Source organism: Dermacentor andersoni, chromosome 4 (genome assembly GCF_023375885.2).
Source record: "Dermacentor andersoni chromosome 4, qqDerAnde1_hic_scaffold, whole genome shotgun sequence".
NCBI classification, from domain to species: domain Eukaryota; kingdom Metazoa; phylum Arthropoda; class Arachnida; order Ixodida; family Ixodidae; genus Dermacentor; species Dermacentor andersoni.
Genome location: NC_092817.1, coordinates 186,328,821 through 186,350,752, shown reverse-complemented (window position 1 = coordinate 186,350,752; position 21,932 = coordinate 186,328,821).

Below are 21,932 nucleotides of genomic sequence, written 5' to 3'. Positions count from 1 at the left end.
TCGATGAGACAAGCGTAAATAGCCGGCACGTCTGACCCGCAGACTTCGGGAATCGTGCTCGCCACTTCGTTATGCTATAAGCCTTACTTGCTTTTTCTGGGCACAGGTTCTCGCAATGAGCAGTTAGGTTTGTGACTCGCCGTTGATCCACGGTCTGATTCTTCACCGTCACGACATCGGGACTGCGTGCCGTGCTTATTCACGTCTACAGAAAGGCCGTGCGCTAGAGCGATATGAACAGCTACCCGACGAACCCCATGCTCTGGGGACGCACCATCCTTGATGGCTTAATATGCCAACTGCTTTTTTGTTGACGGAATTTTCGTGCCTTATTTCGTTATGTGCACAAACGTATGTAAGTTATCCGGTTAATTGGTACCTGCTATTCTAACTGTTGAAGACAAGGTATTCTTAGCTGACTTCAGGCGAACTCGACGTATCTGGGATCTGGGTGTCTTGTAACCACTTCTAGAAAGAAACAGTTGGTTAGGCGACCTGTAGGTGTCGCATGAGCATGACATTGGTAATAAATGATACCTGATCGCACCAGTAATACGTAGCAATAGTCAGCAACTAATATTATAATAAAAACGAATGTAGGTAGCCGTAAACGGGGTGGGATGTGAGTTTCTGTGTTGCTGTCGCCCTATGAAGTGCCGCCGTCGAGTGCCACCTAACATGGGCACCGCGCCTTCCCCCAGATGAGCCTAATATTGAAAGCAGCACACGGGAAGGCGAAAAGACGTGGCTTGGAGTAGCAGCGATAGCAGATAAGATATAAATATTTGAATCATTGCATTCAAGGTGATGTTAGATAGTTCAAGAAATTGGGCCAGGTGATATTAGTAGGAGATATGAATGCGCACACGGAGGACTTAGAAAGATATACAGATTACAACGGTTCTCTAGAGCTGGATCTTTGCGATGAACAGAACCTTATAGCAGCTAACAGGAAGAATAAGTGTCATGGTCAGGTAACGTAGCATTGCGGAAACAGGAAGTCATATGTCGACTACGCCAGCAAAGCCAAGAGTTTAACTTGATAGTTCTGCAGAAACCAGCAAGGTGGACATTTCTCCACCTTGCATGTTTCCGCAGAACAATTATGTCAAACTCTTGCCTCTGTTTCGATTTCTGAATAAGTTCGACTTCGCTCTGCCATCTGCTAGCTGCATGGTTAGCTCAGATGGTAGAGCGGCTACCCCGGAAAGGCGGTGGTCCCGGTTTCGAGTCACGGACTAGGGCAAATGTTTCTTCAACTATGAGGCTTTTCTTCCGAGGAACCCGTATGGCAATTCCTTTGTAGCAATCCGCCTCTTTCATTTTCCTGTGCTGCCCTCTGCCGCACGCCGCTGAAAATGTTTTGGAAGGGTCCCGGGGCTTTCGCCGGTTGATTTGTGTACCGGCGCCCATGTTGAGTGCGCGTCGGTTGTGCGTTTCGTGGATCGCGAATCATTATTAACGGTTTCTTCGGGACAGCATGTCGTTCCTGAAGCCATGTAGCACTCAATGACTACTTTGTGAGTAGGCCTGAGTGCGCTGTTCTGCAAACAATGCTGCCGATAAAGGCACGCTGAGTTCCGTTTGGCGGCACGGCTGCCTTGGAATTTGTCACTGATTTTTGCACTTGGATATCACTTTTTGTATTCTTTTTACACATTATTCAGACGTTTCGCGTATTCAAAAGGTCTTCGAGCGCAGCCTTCTGCGTCGGATTTATTAAAGCGATGCACTTGTTTACATCGACATCTACAGCCGCAGGTCGTTGTTATCGTCAAATATTGTGGAAAAGGTCCATCGCTGATATTAAATAGTCTGAACATGTAGCAAAACATGCATATCTCCGCATATGTGCCATGCTGTTGCACCCTGAGACGAGTCAATATGAGCGGCCGAACCAGTTAAACAACGGCTACTGTGATCCAGATACATATATTACGGGCTGTTAAATCATTCTCGCTTTTCGTTACCGCCATCATACTTACAGTTTTAGCGTGCCATCGAGCATTATTAGAGAAAACTGTTCCCGCATAAGCGCTCATTTGTAGGCCACGTGGTTCACTCACGAAAACGCGCGGATGCCATCGCTCACACGGGGTTGATATAAATGAGCGAGGCGGTTGTTTATGCTGCTGTATACCAAATACACCGTCTCTTGTTTGCCGCTTGACGCAGAGGCAAACAGTGCATATCTGAAATTAAGAAATGTGTCGGCAAAGCAGCACTTACAGGCCCACCCATATACGTAGTGAATGCGGCCGACAGCCTACAGGTACGGTGACGTACAGATGTTGGCACAGCACTGTGTCGCCGCTTGCCGCTTATTGTGTACGCGCCGTGTGAAGTGTAGCTGATTTAAAATCGCTAAGGCCAGAATTGAACTATGAAAGCAGTTTCGTTCGACCTAAGTGATTACATTTCAGTTCAGGTCCACCGCTAGCGAGTGCACGAGCTCGACGGCGCCAGGTTAACCTTCGCTGAACAGGACCGACATTGGCTCAAACTTCGTGGGCACGGCTTGAGAGGGTTAAAGCTTGTGCATTTAAACTTGGTAGGCGTGCTTGACTCATTCTAATCACGATTAATTATATATACAAGCGAAGACGCTGTCGCTGTTGTGTTGTTGGTTCGATGGCCGATCACGCGGGGTTCGGTCGAACGATGGTCGGCCCGCTGATTTTGCCGGTGCCTTCGACGAGAAAGCCCGTCGCAGTACAACTCGCACTCGTCGGTTGCGTAGTTGTCGACCTGGTACGATAAAAAGGTTTCAGTGACGCACAATAGTTGGTTAATCATTGGAGGGAGCGTCTTGTCGGTGTCGTATCAACACAGTGTTGCTGCGCCTTACGAGTACGTGCAGTCAGGAACGCGCTGCCACCACCAGCAAGTGAGGACCGACGCTGCAAACAGACTTCGTCAGCAGCGTGACGTACTTAAGTGTCGCCCAAGTGTAACGCACGGGTTTTTCGTTAAATCAGCGAGCCATTCATGAAAGGCGGCAACTACCTGCCTCAGGGTGTAGTTCGGACAATTCGGACGATGCCCTGGCCGCTTTAAAGTGGAGTTGCAGTCTCACGCTACGCACGTTTCCGGCACCGCACCGACATCGAGCTACCAGTAGAGTTTCAACGCGGTACATGGCACGAGTGTTTGCAGCCCCGCGCGTCCGAGCGCCTTTCTTTCTTTTTTCGGGGGACTTCCGGGCGCGCATCCACGCGCGCTACCATTCCAAAACGTTTCGCGACTAATCCGCTAGGCAGGGCGCATGCGCCGTAGCGCCATGAAAGATGCGGATTGCTACGATTGGGTGGATGTCGCTTTTTCCCTTTATTAATTACCTTTCTCTACCTTACGGGCTTCCGCAGAACTATTATGTAAATTGCAAATATGTTGATTACGATTCGAATGTACAGATGACTCTTGCTGTTTCTCGCCAGTGCTTCAAGCCCTTGATTTAAACCCATGAGATGCTGCAAAATGAGTCAGATTTTTTTTACTTGAAACATCTCTTTGGCCAAAGGCATGTCTGTTGGTCATACGAGCCTAGAGGCAACAAGCCGCCGCTCCCGTTCACGTTGACGCACACTAAACTGATAAGAAAAGGAGTAGTGTGTCGCGTCGTTTTCGGAATGCAATCGACAAATCATGTACACGCAAGGCACCGGGCAGCTTCTGCAAGCAGGTCGATCGCCTTGTATCATCAGGATATCCTGGGAACGTGCTAATTTCTGTGGTAGGGTGTTACTAAGGAAGAGCAATGACGCCAGCCGAAACGGGACAACACATTACGGCGGACAAAGAGCCGTGGTTGAGCTGGCTTACATGTACCAGATATCAGACATTCTTAAAAAGATCGGTCGGACTGCGGGCCTTAGCGTTGCTTTTTCTGCGACGCGCGAGTTAATTGGCCTATGCGATAAGGTTAATCCCGACACGCCCACGCAACGAGCGGGCATTACTAAGCACAGAAACCGTTTTGTTGACTGTGTGAAAGAGTTAGTGTATTCTGTGCCGTTGAAATGTTTAAAACAATACATCGGCCAGTCAGGCCGTTGTATCGACGGTATGCTTAGAGAGCATAACGAGAATGTAAAACAAAAAATCTTGCAATCAGTGGAGACCTTGCCTTGCATTGTCGGCAGTGTTGATGCAAGCCTATGTTGTCGTAGACTGAAGCATTGCATAGACACCATGATAAATATACCAGGGAAATCTTAGAGACTTTGGAGCTTATCCGCTATAATATTGATTGCGTCATCATCCCGTCTCTTAAGTTGTCCAAGAAAGAAATCAATTTTCTTGAGACTGCATTGTAACAAGAGTGCGCTAGGCGCGAGGTCTTTCTTGCCATTTATTTTTCTTTGTTTCCTTTTGACCCAGGTGTTCTTTATTTTCATGGTCTTGTTGGTACTGCCTAAGTGCTCTGCAAAAAAGGCCCAGCAAAATAATAAGCACGCAGTTGTTAGCGTAGTGCGTGTGTGGTTCCTCCCTAGTGTCCCGTCTTGAAGCGCTGTTCCTTCTATGCCAACATACGCCCGGTATTTATTAGGTGCTTGCAGAATATAATAATGCGTAGGCGTTCTAGGGCTACTTCCTTGAGGTCTTTCTTGCCATTTATTTTTCTTTGTTTCCTTTTGACCCAGGTGTTCTTTATTTTCATGGTCTTGTTGGTACTGCCTAAGTGCTCTGCAAAAAAGGCCCAGCAAAATAATAAGCACGCAGTTGTTAGCGTAGTGCGTGTGTGGTTCCTCCCTAGTGTCCCGTCTTGAAGCGCTGTTCCTTCTATGCCAACATACGCCCGGTATTTATTAGGTGCTTGCAGAATATATTAATGCGTAGGCGTTCTAGGGCTACTTCCTTGAGGTCTTTCTTGCCATTTATTTTTCTTTGGTTCCTTTTGACCCAGGTGTTCTTTATTTTCATGGTCTTGTTGGTACTGCCTAAGTGCTCTGTATAAAAGGCCCAGCAAAATAATAAGCACGCAGTTGTTAGCGTAGTGCGTGTGTGGTTCCTCCCTAGTGTCCCGTCTTGAAGCGCTGTTCCTTCTATGCCAACATACGCCCGGTATTTATTAGGTGCTTGCAGAATATATTAATGCGTAGGCGTTCTAGGGCTACTTCCTTGAGGTCTTTCTTGCCATTTATTTTTCTTTGTTTCCTTTTGACCCAGCTGTTCTTTATTTTCATGGTCTTGTTGGTACTGCCTAAGTGCTCTGCAAAAAAGGCCCAGCAAAATAATAAGCACGCCGTTGTTAGCGTAGTGCGTGTGTGGTTCCTCCCTAATGTCCCGTCTTGAAGCGCTGTTCCTTCTATGCCAACATACGCCCGGTATTTATTAGGTGCTTGCAGAATATATTAATGCGTAGGCATTCTAGGGCTATTCCTTCGTAACCCTGTTCGTCGACTTGTCTGTCTGTAACGCGTGACACGATGCACCCCATGCGTAGGTATACATGGGATCCTAGGAGGAATATATGAGAATGCCTTATGACTAAGTACGATTACTGAGACTTATGATTATGACTATTATAGTGAATATACTGAAGAGGTACAAGGTAATTAGGCTGATAGAAGAGTAGTAAGGTTAATTTCGATGAAATTTTTTGCGCGTAACGACGATTAATTAAGGGTATTTAAGAGTGGTGAGGTTAATTAAAAATACTCATGTTAGATTATGATACTAACCAAGTGTAAATCAATCGAGCCCAATCAATGATAGTAAAGGGTACTCGAGATTAGTTTGACCTAATTAATTAATGTTAATTATCGCCATTATCGTGTAGAAACGTCTCCGTTGAGTAATTAAGCAAACGTCGCCATTATAGAAATAACTAATTCTAATTAATTATTTAAAGCAAAAGTTAGGTTTCATTGCCACATCGAAAGTTTGACCTGAGCGCATCGCGCTCTCGTAAACCGCTCCGAATCAGCGATCCCCGCTACACGGGGAATCGGGGAGCCAGAGCTGCGTGCCGACAAAAATACGCTGAGAGTACCTATTCCCTTTTGATGTACGAGCAGGAAGTATGGGCTAGCTATCTTAGCACTGACCTTATGGTGTCTATAAGTGCTTATTTCCGTCGCTTGAGCCTTTGCATCCCTATTTTTGCTTTTATCACATGAAAAGGTGTATTTTGGGGGGAGGGGGCGACATTTTATTGCGATATCAATTATATGGGCACTCCAAGCGAATTTTGGCCGTCGGCGTCGATGTTGCTGCGAGGTTCGACATCGAGTGCAAGTGTCATAATATCGCGCTCCACGTGCTGTACGCTGTGTGAGAGAAAGTGTGTGAGAGCGAGCCGAGAAGGACGGTGGCTTGACGGACACAGTCTGCCAGTGCGCGCAAGGAGTGCAGGAGGGAGCAGGGGAGCACGCGTCCCCTCTTCTAGCCCGGCTACGGCTAGGCATGGGGTACATGGGCGCACCATGTTTAGTTCGGCGAGCCAAGAGGAATAGTATGTTCTCGGGTGCCCGGTGCGCTTTGAAACGAGCACCATCCCGAAGAGGAATCCGCTCGCCGCTGCTGCCTGATTACGACCGCGTTCGGACAGCGAGTGTTCGCGGTCATCGAGAGAAATCCGTTCGTGCTTGCTTGAGCGCGCGTGACACCATGCTTGGTAATTTATTTGTAAGCGAATGTCTACTGCAATTTACACAGTAGATAAAACTACGAACCTTACTTCATGTAGTTCTCTAACACCTTGCTATTGCAACCAACGCTTCGCCTTTCGGGCGGAACTGACATTTCTTCTTATTATTTTTGCTTTAAAACACGTCGGCTTACTTGTTTGCACAATATGTGGCAGCATTAACAGACACTGCCCCTAATGGTAGCGCACCTGGCATTATGACATAGCAAGTAAGCGTGTTTGTAAACAAAGTGTGTGAGGGACCATCTGCCTGACACCGGCTGGTCAGCATTGCCCGAGAAAAACAGCACCGAAAGTATGCTTCTGCGGCAGTGGGCACGAAAATGCATGTTACATTGCAAGTGTGTATTTGAGAGAGAAAGGTGCAGCATTGAGAAAGGTGCACTAGCGACGGCTGCTTAGAAAGAATGTAGGCTTCGCTGTGCGTGTGTCAGGCGGAAGCGTGCAAAATTCCCTGGCGAGTGCGGTCGCGGGGTCGCCTTTTTTTCGACTCCTACGCTTCTTTGTGGTTGTTCAGATATACTTGCCTATGGCGGCTCACCTGGAGTCTGCAGCAACTGAATCGGCTACTGTGCAATAAACTCTGCCTGCCACACAGCTCTTCCCCGCACTTCAGTGGCTTTCCCAGCGTATCTTGTAATTTTTGTGCTCACTCCATATGATCCATCAGTGTATGCAACGAAGTTTGGCCACTGAATATACATATACCTGCTCATAACGCCGAGACAAACGTATTAATCATGTTGGCTCAGTACGCAAACTCACAATAAAATGGCCTCTCGTTTGCGCAGCGCAGTCATGTGAAGCGATGGCTCGCACAACACGGCTGCTGCCTTTCACATATCACTAGTGAATGCTACGTCAATTTTCTTACCATGAGAATGGGTTAATTATACGCATTCAATAAAAAGGACTGGTCGTTATTTGCGAGCAGTCTCTAGTGCCTATTTGGTACCCCACGGTGGCTAAAATATGGCTTTAATTGCCTGTTCTAGGCGCTTAAGACACAGATCCTTAGTGCCTGAAAATTAGGCCACTAGTAATAATGCGAAAAATGAAACAGTTAGGCGCGCAGATTGCTCAAAAAAAATTGGCTACTACTTTCGACGTTCGCCCACGCAGGCACCTAAAAGAAACTTGGTCGCTGTTAAGATCACAGGGCGTCATGCATAATTTACGAATAACGTAACAGCAATCACGTGAAAAAAAATGTTTAAGATTAAGAGCAATTCAATGTTTCATAGTGTCCTGCGGCAGACATTGATCGACAATAAGGCAGTACCACTCCCTCAACGAAAGCAATCGACTGTCGTTACGGCTTATGGCAAGTTACGTGTGTTTCGCAAGGCCCATTCATTCACTATACAATTTCAAACTGAAACCACGAAGCACAGCGTCAATTTGCCGGCGTCGGCCTAGCGGGACCACGGCACCACGCGGAAAGAAAGCTGTCGACGCTGTGAAGAGAAAGCACTCCGGGGCTGTTTTGCGTTCGACGAGACAGTGCGAGTGCCAACGCACGCTAAGCACGCGACACCCGTCTCGCCCCAGGGGATGCTCGCTCGAATGCGCGATTCGGACCAGGCCCGCCCGGAGCCGCAGGACGTCGAGCAGCGTTTGAGGGCGCCATCGGAAAACCCAACACAGACGATGCGTTGCAACCGAAACTTATGAACAATACAACGATCGTCTCCTACGTTACCCGAAGGCATCATCGGAATTGAGCGTGAAATGATATGCGATTAGGATAAGAATTAAGTGAATAATAAATATAAAGAAGAGACAAAATAAACACATAGAATGAACATTAGTACATCGAGTGATTTCAAAAACCATGCACGACCTTGACTTCTTTAGCGTCGACAGTTGGTTGGCAAGTTCCTATTTTACATAAACTTCAATTTCGTGCTTTATGTACGTAGGGCTCAGAAGACATGTTAGTTCACTGCAGCTTTTTCTTCGGACGCCCTCTGTTTTTTCATGAAATGAAACTAAGGCGATAGATATGAATGATTGATTACTACCAACTCGTGCTACATTTAGTTTGTGTTCGCTATTATACCTGCTAGTTTGTACCTGTACTCCTGCTTACTTTCTCCACCAACGGCATTTCCCAAATAGGCACCCCCAGTAAATAAATAGAGCAACCTAAATACCTGAATCCAAATCAGGACGAATATTCTGGCACAGTCGACGAGCTCCGACATGGGACCTCGGGACACTTGAGTGACTACGCTGTCCGCGATCAAGTAGACACCCATACCGGCCCAGTACTTAATCCAGATTGTCTTCTGCACCGTGTCGTTGGCCTCCAGACTCTTGTACGTGTAGTACAGGGGCCCCATGAGACCTAACGCGATGATGAGGCTTCTGCAGAAGCTAGTACGCATCTTTGCTGGTTTGGCGTTCCTTTTATGATGGGGCATACCCACGTCGGGGGATCAGCCATGATATGGATGGTATTAGTAATTTCCAGTTACTACTAAAATTCGTAAAATTGTCAGGAATAAATTAATAATAATAATGTATGAAGAAATTAAAAAAACCTCCCTTAAAGGGCCCCTCACCAGGTCTGGCCATGTTCGAGCTGACAAGCGCAAAGCATACATTGCGGCATGGCGATCGCGTCTACAAAGTATTACATCGCTACGCGCCGCGCAAAGATCTGAAATTTCAAACGGAACGCCGTTTTTCCTTCCTCTCGTGGCCGCCAAGCTACAAGCCGGAGGATGACGTACTCGTGTCCCGGCGCCTACGTACGTGAGTCCGCAGTGTGACGTCGCTAGTGGTGAGACGTGACTTCGATAATTATTCAAGAAAACGTCTGTTATCTGTGCGATCTGCTGCTTGAATTAACGAATGGAAGTTTAGAGAAATGATAAAACAGACAAACGGAATGTCTGTGTGTTTTTTTGTTTTACTTCGCACCGAAGCAAGAGAGATGTACTTCCACTTCGTCTGCTTCTTCCCATGGTCGCGCAGTCACGTGCGCAGGTACCGAAACTATGCCATTTTCTACAGTGTTCCAGCGCGTGATCATGCTCTGCGATCCGCTTGTTCTGCCTCAGTATTCGTGTAGCACTGATTTATACCGCGTCATGTTTCCTTGTGCACTGCGCACAAAATCGTGCGCAGTGTGAATGAGACAACAGCTTGCGCGCGACGCCGTCGGCGGAAGTGCGTAGCGCCGAAAAAAAAGCAAGCAGCAAAAAAAGAAAATAAAAAAAATTAAGGCGGGGTCTGTGACGTATGCCTTACGCGATCCTGGAGGTCCGGTATGGGAGAACGCAGGGAAGGAACTTCCCTTGCGTAGGCTAGACTCGGTGAGTAGAGAGATCGTCCTGCTTGGCATTGGAGCCCGCCTGCTTAAATCATGGGATCGCGGCACTAAAATATTTTATCGGCTATTAATGAGCCGATCTGAAAAATTTTTGATGCAGAACGCTCCCTAGAGGACACGTAACAAGTTCCAGCGTATAACCAAAATTTCAAAGGGCCTGGTGAGGGGCCCTTTGAAGAACTATAAATTCCTCCACGGCTGAGCAAAGATCCCTGTGGTAGTTTCCAAGACAGAGGGCTCCTACAGAAAGAATATTCAGAATGAATAAATTTAAATCAAATTGCCTAAACCTTGATTGAGTCAAGGATACGTTACCAACTGGCCAGCAAACCACCCTTCCAGAGCCACTCAAGACTGCTTGCGTTTGGAAATGCGAAATCATCATAGCATTTGTAGGCCTCGGAACGTCATGAACGCGCTAATTTTGTGCAATCATGATATGGCGCCACCTCCTCCCCATTGGCTGCGCCATCGCGTGCCTAATGACGGACGCACTAGGCACACCCTTACAGCCAAAACATGGTCAATCCGCCCGTCTGTACCGCCCTCGTCCACCCGCGTGCGGACAGGGACGGACGCCCAAAACGCGGATCGCGTCGCCGAATTCGGTGCTCGCTGAATCCGTGCGAGCGGATTACAGGCGCACTCCTATTGGACGACGCGGTCTGTTGACAACTGGCAGCGGTTCCGCGTAGCAAAGGTGTCAAGGTTGGCAACTATCTTTGACAGCGGACGACACGGGCATATTTTTGCAGACGTGACTTCGAGTTTCCGTGTCACGGTGAAAATGGGACTCTAGGCTGTCACATTCTGTTCTGCAGCCGCATCTGTTGCATTAGCTCCTTCATCCTTCTTCAAAATACTGCACAGTCATCTTATCTGCGCCACCTCTTAAAATTATTGCAATCGCATCATGTCGCGACATGGGATGGATTCTCGGACGATCACCTTCAGTGCGCCCTGCCTTGGCTAGTTGAGAAAAACCTTTCGTATTATCTAACGTGCCGCGTCTTACGTCACGCGAAAGTGATAGTATCGGCGAAAATGATTCGTCCAAAGGAAGGAAGGAAGGAAAAGCTTTAATTCTCTATTTACAGGTTTCAGCGACTAACAGAGGTCTTCATGCTTTACTAAAGTCTCAGCCGTCTTGAGTGGTCGGCGCCCCTATTCCAGAGCCCCGCTGAGCCTGGCCACTTTGAGAGCGTGTTGCACCAATCCTTTTTGGACTGTGAGCACGTCGCTGGTGAGCAGGCCCTCCCACTGTTCCGCACTGGGTTTTTTTCTTTGTGGAAAGAGAAGTTATTTCTGCACTCCCATGTGATGTGATATAGTGTTGGGATGGCCCCACACCATGGGCATGTGTCCCTGTATTGACTGCGAAACATTTTATGTAGGATGTGTAGATTGGAGAATGTTCTGTGGGCAGCCTTCGCCAGCCGACTGCTTCGTGTTGTGTTAAAGATGGGTGGGGTGGTGGATATATTATCCTTTTGCCTCGGTGATGGTTTAGTATTTCCGCGTACGTTGGTTCCACCGTCATAGTGGTATCCGGGTCCATTGACTGTCCCACTCGGTATGTGAGCTCGCGAGCTAGACTGTCGGCCCTCTGGTTACCCTCTATTCCGGTGTGACCCGGCACCCAGAAAATTGTATGCAGTATCTTTTCGTTCGGAAGCCCTGCCTCGAGGAAGATTCGCAGCGCCCCTTTGTTGATTCTACCTGCCGTGTAATTTCTGCATGCTTCTTTGGAGTCTGTGAGTATTATCAAGGATCTGTTTCTACGGTAACCCTCCGCCGCTGCTAGAGCCACAGCTGCTTCTTCCCCCTCTGTTACCGTGCTGCTCCTTAGGGTTGCGCTGCTTATCAGCTCTCCTATGTGATCCACGGTCACTGCCGCAACTCTATGTTCTTTGGTGTTGTGGTCCCACGGGTATAGGGCTGCATCCGTTTATACCACATTGTTTTTAGTGGCCAGGTGTTTTTCTACGTATTCTGCTCGCGCCTGTCTTCTGGCCGCATGCAGATTCGGGTCCATATTCCTCGGTAGGGGGCTAGCTTTCAGTGTCTGGCGAAAAGAGTCTGGTATGGTAGCCATCCTATCCTTCGTTGCTTCTATGTTTTTATAGCCTAATCTTTTAAGGAGCGCCCTGCCGGTGGTTGACTGCTGGAGCCTGTGCAGATGCGCACCCAGTTGTGCCTCATAGAGCTCTTCAAATGTGTTGTGGATACCTAGCTTGAGTAGCTTGTCGTTCGACGTGTTTCTGGGCAGATGCAACGCCATCTTGTATGCTTTCCTGATGAGAGTCTCGGCTTGTTCTCTCTCTTGTTGCGTCATGTTGTGGTACGGGAGTGAGTACGTGACCCTGCTGATCACCAGGCTCCTGACCAGCTTGATCGTGTCCCCCTCCTCCATGCCGCTCTGTCTTTGCGACACCCTCGTGATCATCCTGCTGACTTGCTCCGTCGATTGCTTGAGCAGGCCTAGCGTGTGTTCGCACCGTTTGCTGCTCTGGATCCACATGCCGAGGATGCGTATTATGTCCTTCTCTGGTATGACTTGACCTGCCAGATACACTTCTATCTTTTCCTTGGTTGTGTTCCTTCCAATCCTCAGAATTTCTGATTTCTCGGTTGAGCACGCGAGGCCTCTCTCCTTGACGAATTGTTCGACGCATGTTGCCGCCTTCTGAAGCTTTTCTTCTTTTTGTCCCAGTGATCCCAGATTTACCCAGACCATGATGTTATCCGCATACATGGCGTGCTGGATGCCCTCGATCTCCTTCAGTTCCTGGGCTAGCCCGATCATCGCGATGTTAAAGGGAATTGGCGAAATGACCGAGCCTTGCGCCAGAATCACTGTGTTCGACGCAATGGTGCAGTTTCTGTAGTGCTAGTGACGGCTTTCAACAACACGGAACACACGCACAACTGTCGCGGAATACAGCTGCGTAGGTCGACAAGGCACTCCACTTTACCACTGAGCACGCGTAGGATGCTCCGAGTACAGCTGGCTGATGTGCTTGGATTTGCTTGTTCATGCTTTTTTTTTCAATTTGCTATTTTTAAGAGCGCGCGTAAGGCACATGGATGTATCAAATACATTTTCCTTTTATTTACATATATAAAACCACCAAAGCCGAACTGCGGCATAAGACATGTCTCTTGGAAATTTAATACTTGCTGCTTGTAAACTTTCTAAACTAAATAAAACCTGAAAAGATGTGCTCACTCAAGGAGGAAGTCCTCACTGTGTGTAAACAGGCAGTGCATAAGTGGTTTACTTGATGCAGCAACGAATTGAAGGTTAAGCAGCAAGCGTACAATTCATTATGACTTGCATAGAAGCAATATGTACAGTCGCGTGCAATATGACTTGCAACACCCTTGTTCGTGGTTACCTTATGCCGATGTATATACTCATGAGATTTTTTCAAGGAAAATATTTATTTGAAAGGAACTAATAATTCATATATTTGCTGATAAGACAACTTATTTCGAGTGAAATCAAATAATGACGTTCATTCTTGCCAGCCTGGGTAGCCAATCTGTTGCCCCTTTACTACTTCGACAGAGAGAGAGCTCTTTTGCAGTGTGTTCAGTCAGTGTATTTTCGCCTACGTGCTACTCTGCAGAGAATGGGACGGAGAAGAAAGGCCCTGCAGGTGATCAGCAGAAGAAAATGAAAAAAAAAATGCAGGCCATGTGACGTTATCACCAGTAGAATAAGTGTCCGAGGCGATGAAGATAGACGGTAATGCAAAAGAAAATAGGATCACATTCTTGATAAGACAATGCGCGTGAGTCATAGTTTAGACAGCAAATCAATCGACTCATTACATTAAAACAAGAAGTCCAGGGTCCCAGCATCCCTGCTATTGCCAAGAGGCCTTGGTCGAGTTTTTTCATGTTCATTTTATATCGATGTCACTCGACTCTGCAAGCTGGGCACTCGAGCAAGATGTGCTATAGCAATTCCACCACGCCACAGTGGTCCCTACAAGGATTTGTGGTCTGGCCATTGCGAAAAAGAAGATTGTTCGTGTAAGCAAGGTTCAGTCGAAGCCGGTGATACAGGGTCTCCAGATGCCGTGGTAGACATTGCGGTAGACTTGATTTGAGTTCTGGGTTAATGTTAAACAAAAAAAAACTCAGTACCCTTCCACTCTGTGAAGAAGGATGGTTAGCGAAGCTGTGTATGTGGGCCTTTGATGGCGAACGGCACCTTCCTCGCGGGTCGGCCAGGCATTGCAATATCTTCCAGATGGCCCACGTATGGGGAGTGCTCAATGCCTGCTTCACCTCCGCCGTGGTTCGGCCCGGCATTGCACTACCTTTGGGATCGGCTCACGCCTGCTTCACTTCCGCCGCGGGTTGACTCGGTATTATACTAGAGTGTTTTAGTTTGGCGTTCTTACGCTCCGCTCAGCAGCCAAGCGGAACGGAAGCGTGAATGCGCATGCGCCCGCCGCTTAGCCGCAAGCGGGCTAGCGGAGCGAAAAACACCGTTTGCTTACGAGCTGCTGAGCGGAGCGGGCTGCGCAGCATGTTGGCTAGCGCTGGCGTCAGAAAGGATTGGATTGGATGCAGAAAACAAGCTCGCTGGCGTTCCCCAAGACGGCGCTTTATTTTCGACTGGATAAAATGAACCGGTAACGCATTACAAGCGCACGTCTATAGATACATGGACAAATAAGTTGATATATATAGGGCCGACAGGTAGTTGTCTCAAGGTTAGGTTGCAAGAACACAGCAATAAAGTGCGCAAAGGGCGTGAAGGGTTTCTAGTCGTCCATTGCGCACAATGCGGCTTTATCCCGCATTTTGAAGAAACCACTATCTTAGCTAGGCATTCTAATGAATGCACCAGACTTATTATTGAAGCAGCAGCGATTGCCGAAGGTGACTCAGTTAGTAAGCCGTCAATTCCATTAACAGATAGTGAACTGGTTTTTCTGAGGTCCCACATGCGCTCTCGTTCATCTTAGGCGGCGGTCATGGTTCCTTTGAATTTTAAATGCACACTCATGCATACGCATATTCATGCTTTGTGAGGGGCGCTTTTGTCTTGGTGTCTCCGTATATATGCGTGTTACTCAAGATAAAAATCAGTTGGAAGTCAGCGCTTGTCTTCGTCGTTCTTTTGGTTTCTTGTCCTTGTATGCGCTGTAAGTGATGTTTGAAACAATGGAATACCAACTAGCCCGTACCCAAATCTTGCTTCTATATATACACGTTTTACTTTATAAAAGTGATCAATGGGTGTTTTTATTTTCTTTCATTACCCTGAATTTGGCCACAGGGCACTGCAACTACGAAAGGTCCGCTCTGCTACCCTAAACGTATAACTAAAGCGTGAAAATCGCCCGCCGCTCCTCTGTGGCTTAGTGGGGCGACCCGGAGCGGCGCGTACCGTAAAGGCGCTCAACTAAAGCACTATTATCTTTGGGATCGGCCCAGGTATGGGGAGTGCTTAACGCCTACGTCACCTCCGCCGTGGGTCGGCCCGGCATTGCAGTATATTCTGGACTTTCTTCTACGCGCCGACATGATATTGCGGAAAGTAGCCCTTAACAGCTTCGATGTGAAACCTACAATTGCCCGAAAGGGAAGACCATCTTCTACGTCGTTCATCGAGTGCACAATGCTTCGCCAAAGCTGAAACCTCACTTTTAGTGAAAAACGCTTTCATAAATTATATGTGATCATGTCCTTTGCGGGCTGCCTCATCCGCCTTTTCATTACCTATTATACTGCAATTATACCTCAGTGAGCATTTAAACAATGCACAACACATTACGAAAGTGCACAAAAATTAAGCAACTCCATGAAAGGCATGCTCCCTCTTTCAGTCACGGCAGTAAACAATGATGATCGACTCGAGACCGTTTCATACTGTCAGCTTGTTCTATTTGCGTGCTCTATTTTCATTACTGTACATATAAAAATAAGTGCACACAGGATGCATATGACAAATGAACTATTGAAAGCTATACTAAGGGTATTAGAGTGAGCTTGGCATGGGCTGCGTGTTGTTTATGTATTTATTTATTAACAATCCAGCTAGCTGAAGCACAGTCATATTTTAGGAAAATGAAAAAAAGGCATAACGCTTGGTCAGTACCTGTATTTTATTTGACAGTAAACCAAGATTATCAAGTGACTTAGCTTCGCAGTGAGCTAAGTGGTCTCTCGTGGTGCGAAAAGTTTGATGTAGTAAATGCTATTGTGTTTGTCTTTCTTAATTAGTAGCTGCTTTAACATGTACATGACAATGAGATGCAGGCTCATATTGCGGAAGACAGGCCCCCGCAAACAATGAGGAACCATTTATCAGTTTCTTTATTTTCATAACAAACCAACGAATAGTTCCTTGGGTTCATCTTTGTGAATAATGCGCAAGGTGTTCTGCGTACAAGTGCAAGATTGGTGTGCTCCATTATATATGCACTATTCGAGTAGCCAAGTTAATGGTACCCGAATGAGTGCTGTGAAACAGAGCGCAGAAATTTGCAGTCCAGAGGCTACAGTGGCTCAGCCGCTGTGCCAAACGGAAAATTGTTCCAGAAGAAGCCATGCACACTAACGAATTGGGTATGCATTCCCATATACTATTTATATCAGTGCACACCAAGTAACGTTTCAATCTTACTTGGTATTCACTTCCTGCTGGATATTATATTGACAATTTGTAATTTATTTTGATATGTGCCTATAGAGTGTAGGTAATATAGTAACTGTATATCACTTGTTCTAAAACAACGAATAATTTCAATTCCAGTAGTTATTTATCATTTTATTATGCTAGTTGACAATTTTATTTTTTTCTGTTACAATATCTTAAAACAACGATGTTGTATTTACTGTTGTGCTACGTGTAAGCTATTCGTTGTTGCCGAAATTTCAACAGAGCATTAGCCTCTGTCAGGTCTTGATGCCTTTTGCTCTTGTCACCGTTTCTGTAAAGATAAAGAAGAAACAAATCTTTCTTTTTTCTTTCTTTCTTTCTTTCTTTGCCGCATTGCTCATCATTGTACAGACTTGATTGCAGCGCTGTGGGTCTGCAGTGAAATAACTTGACAAATCAAAGTCGGGGTAATTCAGTACGCTGAAAGCAACTTTGCGTGTGGCTTAGATAATACAATGCTCCTAAATATGGGTCAGCTTGCACTATCAGCCGCTTTCTTTACTAGTTGTTCACTGTAACGCCTGGACTATATCGTACCATCGGGCACTGCTGTATTCCTACAGGCACGCTAGAACAGCCTGGCTAGAGAGAGAGAGAGAGGGAGAGAGGGAGAAGAAACTTTTATTGTCAAGGTTGAGCGGAGTATTCTTTCCCAGCGGTGTGGGCTAGCGTGGCGTCTGCTTCGCCGCGACGCTATCAGCCCATTCCGCCAACCGTATCTGGTCTTGCGTGTTGGAAGTTTTCGTCTTCATCTCCCACTCTTCGTGTGAAGGAGCTCGCCTAAAGAGTTTTCTGGGGGGATGGTTTCTTTGGCATCCCCACAAGATGTGATCTTATGCACGAATTTTCCTTTACATCACGCTTAAATTAAGGTGGTGCAGATTTGCTATGAGAATGTGCGTAAAGCATAGCTACCTAGCATTCAAAGAAGCGTTTGAAATGTACGAGTGGATTTTCAGCTTTGGTGCTGTGATATTTTACATTTGTAGTGCATGACATCGATGGACCGGAAGGGCACCACAGAAATACTCGCGTTGTGATATCCCAGTCACAATGCAAGTAGTTTTCTGAGGTTAACTCTGTTGTTTTGCTATAAACATGCGAGGCAGTCTGTCAATTCGAAACTGTATTGAGTAAACTGAGGTATCATGAAAAGGAACATAACACTGCGTGAAAAGCAGCATAACATTCAGATGGACAGATTTTGTGGTTGAGGTCAAATATATATATATATATATATATATATATATATATATATATATATATATATATATATATATATATATATATGTGTGCAGTATTTGTAGCTGCAAAGAGAGTGCATTTTACATTAATAGCTCAGAATGATCAGTGCAAAAAATTTTTAGTGTGTTTAGACATACATATGGTCGCTTGTCCAGTGCTTTACACTCTGATAGCCATGTCTGGTGCAACTTCAATAGCACATTCACAATGGACTACTACATATATCTGTTTTGCACCTCTCCTCTGATATTCTACCATGCGACAGGGAAGACACAAGTACAGACTGAAATTTTTCTTTGCGTCAATATTCAAGAGGCAAACAGGTTTTCGGCCGCACACGTCTACATTTTCCACACATGATACTTAGTGCACGTCCTGAATGTTAATTCAATGCCATTGATATGTCATCAAATCAGAAAATACTTGTTAGACAGTTTCACTTGTATATTTTAACTTGCCCATAAGTTCTCTCTGCTCTGTTTATACAGATACCTTCTTTAGTAGTGGTGTTGCTGCTGTGCCTTCATTAGTGCAGTACCCGCGTGGTTGCTTAGGGGCTATGGTGCTGGACTACTAAGTACGAGGTCACGGGATCGAATCCCCACCTCGGCGGCCGCTTTTCGATGAATACAAAATCCGAAAACACCCGTGTACATAGATTTAGTTGCACGTTAAAGAACCACAGGTGGTCCAAATTTGCGGAGTCCCCCACTACGGCGTGCCTTATAATAAGATAGTGTTTTGGCACGTAAAACCCCATAAGTTAATTTACTAGTGCAGAAAATGTTATGAAAGCTCTAAATTTGTAAAACATAAAACCTATTCAATATAGACAAACCTGCAGGCAGAAGCATTATGATAAACCAGCTGAGATGGTGGCACTATTCCACTTGTTCCCACTTCTACTGTCACACGGTTGCGACCGATGCGCCCACGAAGGTTTGGGTCATTCACATTACAAGGGATTAGTTGCGGTTGCATAAATGCAGCATCTTTTTCTGTATCGATGACTTAACTACGTGCAGCTGGTCCAGCTGTGTGAATACTGGTGTAGCTGAAATGATGTGTCATACAGTTTCCGCACACAATCTGATTGGCCAACAGCATGAAGGAATTGGAGCTATTGGTTCAGTGGTGGCTTTCCATTAAATTTAGGATTGAAGAGGCAGAGTTCACTCCATCGAAAGGCCCAAATGAAGATGAGCCTACAACTCATGACATCAAAGGCGGTCACCACGTATGATTGAAGAACGACATATGACAGTACGATGAGCAGGGGAATTCATCTCACTAGCGTACAAAGTAGTGTAACTGCGTTCAGTATTTCAGTGGTGGAATACTAAACACAACACGTTATATGAGTTGTTTTGACAGCATAATCAACAAGACACACCTAATAAGCGATGACAAAGGCAAAATAAAAAGTTGCTGCCTCAGGTACTGTCCTTGCTCTAAAATGCATTCTCACATGCAGCGGATACAGTCCATAAAGTGCTTTACATACAGGTATAAAATGTTGTACTTACACCACGTGATCAAATTAAAATAAACAATGTGAGTACTGTATAAAGCATCTTTGATTGGGTCTAGTTGGTGCGGCATGTCTTGATAGGAGAAGTTGTGCTATTTTATTTACACGCACATGCACGTAAACGCAAGGTACGCATACGATTTGTGTTGACGTGTCATTGTGTGCGTCAAATGAACTGCACATCTTATATACACTCAATACATAAATACGAATAATCTTTTGTACTAGACTAATTGCTATTAGTTACGCAAGGATTTATTTTTCTCACATGCAGCAACTTAACTACGTGCATAAGTAAAGCTGATGTTGCTATTCTAAGCTCGGCTTGGGTACCATTTCCAGAATATGAAGAAATCAAGAAGTGTCCACATGTATGGGCCTAAAATTTGTGGTTTGACACTATCTTATGTGGCTGGGTAATGAATTTGTATTAAAAGAAAAATGCAGCAAATGCAGCACACTGACCCAAACAGTGTGACTAATATAATATATGGAGCAGACATTCTGCCGGCGGAGTTGCTTGAAAATTTTGCCAGCAGTTCATCCTCATTGGTTGGCTTTTATCACATAACTAATGCTGACATAACTGTGAAAATTTGTGTTGAGAATACTCTCATGACAGTCAGTAGACACCCTTTATATTGTTATAGCAGTTTAATTATCGGGCGCAATGCAGTGTGGCCGTGAACATGCTAAATAATGACAAGAGGCAAGGCGCCTCTTTCCATAATGTGGCAGTGCAGCTGAAGATGGTTCGGTTAATGAGGGAAACTGTGTCCTCTGCAAGAAAAATATAAAGGGAATGCTCACTTAAGAGTCCAACGTCCTAGACCCACGAATGATAGGTAGCAGACATTCACAGCTGAATGAAAATGCACAGGAAAAACACTTAATGGACAGTCTTTGCAGGCACACGTCAGTTTAACGCACAATATGTTGTAATGACTGTAGGCAGAATGAACAAGAGGATAGAAAATAAAGCACTTCCCAGGCACATAATCCAGGAACTTGAGATAATTATTGTTCCCATTAAACTGAAGGCTCTTTCCAAAACAGGTTATACGAACCAGAGAATGAAGTAGGGCGGATGTACAGAGTAACGGCAAACGTTCGTTTAGCTTATTTTGCCTGCATTAGTAACGTGGCCATAGCTCGCCAGTGAGGAAGAACTCTAGGAAAAATTTATTTCATGCGATTCTGCTGGCTGCTAGGAGAATATCCTATATCACTGTGCTTGTGTAGAGCCTTGTTAATTTTTATATTCTCATTGTATTTTGTCAGGAAACGTAAATTTATAATTAATCAGAAGGAAGTATACAGTTCTCGCCCAAAACATATTCATCAACCATGCCATGGGTGTCTGCACAAACTCTGTGCTTGATCACCAGCAAAAACCAAGCAGTTAGGTTTCTTAGGTGCGGGAGCCTCTTGCAACACAAAATATAAAGCTGTTGAATTCCTGCTAAACAGAAATTTCTGCTATTCACGCCAGCGTTCAGGTGATAAACATCAAGGCTGCCCGGAATTTTCATTCGTGAAATTAATGCTCAGGCGTGTCTACATTCACGACAGCGTTATATGTCTTGACGTATGTAACTATTATGGTGCTGTATAAACTTCCACCACCGATAGAAGCATCTTCAAAAGTGCAGTAACAACTTCTGAAACAAACGTTATATGTACGAAGCAGAGCTTATCTATCGGGTTACACTACATAAGACAGACAGACAGACAGACAGACAGACAGACAGACAGACAGACAGACAGACAGACAGACAGACAGACAGACAGACAGACAGACAGACAGACAGACAGACAGACAGACAGACAGACAGACAGACATACAGACAGACAGACAGACAGACAGACAGACAGATAGACAGACAGACAGACAGACAGACAGACAGACAGACAGACAGACAGACAGACAGACAGACAGACAGACAGACAGTGTGCGGGGCCACACTCACATTATATCATGTCACACGTGAATGTAAACACAATCAATCATTCCACCAACACAATAACCCGAATGCGGAGCAATGGGAGAGTCGGCTTACCACCTGCGAGCTCACGGCCCAAAGGGCCTTAGTGCAGCACGCTAGTGAGGTAGCTAGGCTCAGTGGAGCCCTGAAATAGGGGCCCACCCTTGCCGGAAGAGGCTCCAAGTCGCCGGCGCCCAAGAAGGCGATGGAGACCTCGAGACGCTAAATCCTTGAAGGAACCAAATAAAGATTTTTTTCCCTCTCTCTCTCTCTCCTTGATGTATCAGCATAGCTACTCCTCCTCCCTTCCTCTCCGTTGTTGTTTTATGCTCCCTTCCCAGACGTAGGCTTCAATAAATGGCGGATCTTCTAGATCCCTGCGATGTGTTTCGCATAGCGCGTATACACATACTTCTTTATCCTTTAACTGCTGTTCTATTTCTAACCACATCGCTCTCTTTCTACCGCCTTGCATGTTTATGTACTTGATCCTG